Genomic DNA, 1,835 nt, shown 5'->3' on the forward strand with positions numbered 1-1,835 from the left:
CTGCGTCAAGACCAGTTATCTTTGGGACGCGCAACTCTGATTGCACCATCTGATCTTGCACAGTAGTGATGTGAATTCGCTCTGTATACACGTCTTGATACACCATACTGCTGGTAATCGTTAGATTGCCGTGCACGGTGAGGTCTCCAAATAAATCAGTTTTGACAGCCTTTGTCCCGCTGCGACCTATTCTCACAAACGACGCGCTCGTGGGAGCGATGCGGATGATCCCCTCTCTACTAGAGTTACCTGTCCAACTGTCCCCAGAATCAATGATAACATCACCGCCCGTGGACTGCTGAGAGTTACCACCCTGCAAAATAAGATCACCGCCTAGACCAGAAGTCCCCGCTCCAGCAGTAATATTTACTTTACCGCCTATGACAGATGAGCCGGCGGTCAAACTTATTGATCCACCTGTGCCAGTGTCGCCCGTGCCAACAGTCACGCTGAAAGCACCGCCCGCACCACCGGTGGAACCGCCCGTCGTCACGGCAACACTCCCCGAGTTGCCGCCGGTGGCAGTGCCCGTGTCCATCGTGAACGCTCCCGACACACCAGCACTCGATGTCCCGGTCGCCAAAGTCATGGACCCGCTCACGCCGCTCGTACCGGCGTTTGCTGACTTCACGCTCACGGCGCCGCTCGATGTTGCCGTGCCGACGCCGCTCACCACGGTGATGCCGCCGCCTGTGGAACTAACGCCGACGCCGCCGGTCACGGTCACGCCGCCGCCAAGGGTTGCACCCTGGCCCGCGGTCACGCCCACGGCACCTCCCGCGGCCGCACTGGACTTGCCCGCGGTCATGCCGATGTCGCCGCCTGTGCCCGTGTCGCCGTCGCCCACGGCCACAGTGAAAGCGCCACCAGTGCCGCTAGTACTCGCACCGCCAGTCGTCACAGCAACACTCCCCGAGTTGCCGCCGGTGGCAGTGCCCGTGTCCATCGTGAACGCTCCCGACACACCAGCACTCGATGTCCCGGTCGCCAAAGTCATGGACCCGCTCACGCCGCTCGTACCGGCGTTTGCTGACTTCACGCTCACGGCGCCGCTCGATGTTGCCGTGCCGACGCCGCTCACCACGGTGATGCCGCCGCCTGTGGAACTAACGCCGACGCCGCCGGTCACGGTCACGCCGCCGCCAAGGGTTGCACCCTGGCCCGCGGTCACGCCCACGGCACCTCCCGCGGCCGCACTGGACTTGCCCGCGGTCATGCCGATGTCGCCGCCTGTGCCCGTGTCGCCTAAGCCCACGGCCACAGTGAAAGCGCCACCAGTGCCGCTAGTACTCGCACCGCCAGTCGTCACAGCAACACTCCCCGAGTTGCCGCCGGTGGCAGTGCCCGTGTCCATCGTGAACGCTCCCGACACACCAGCACTCGATGTCCCGGTCGCCAAAGTCATGGACCCGCTCACGCCGCTCGTACCGGCGTTTGCTGACTTCACGCTCACGGCGCCGCTCGATGTTGCCGTGCCGACGCCGCTCACCACGGTGATGCCGCCGCCTGTGGAACTAACGCCGACGCCGCCGGTCACGGTCACGCCGCCGCCAAGGGTTGCACCCTGGCCCGCGGTCACGCCCACGGCACCTCCCGCGGCCGCACTGGACTTGCCCGCGGTCATGCCGATGTCGCCGCCTGTGCCCGTGTCGCCTAAGCCCACGGCCACAGTGAAAGCGCCACCAGTGCCGCTAGTACTCGCACCGCCAGTCGTCACAGCAACACTCCCCGTAAAAACTGAGGAGCCACAGATGGCTGGGGCCAGGGTCCCTGAATCACTGCATGGAAGAGAGGCACCTGCTGATCAAGCCATGTTCATTTTGGATTGTATGTCG

The sequence above is a fragment of the Micromonas pusilla genome (genome assembly GCF_000151265.4).
Source record: "Micromonas pusilla CCMP1545 genomic scaffold MICPUCscaffold_10, whole genome shotgun sequence".
Classification (NCBI taxonomy): domain Eukaryota; kingdom Viridiplantae; phylum Chlorophyta; class Mamiellophyceae; order Mamiellales; family Mamiellaceae; genus Micromonas; species Micromonas pusilla.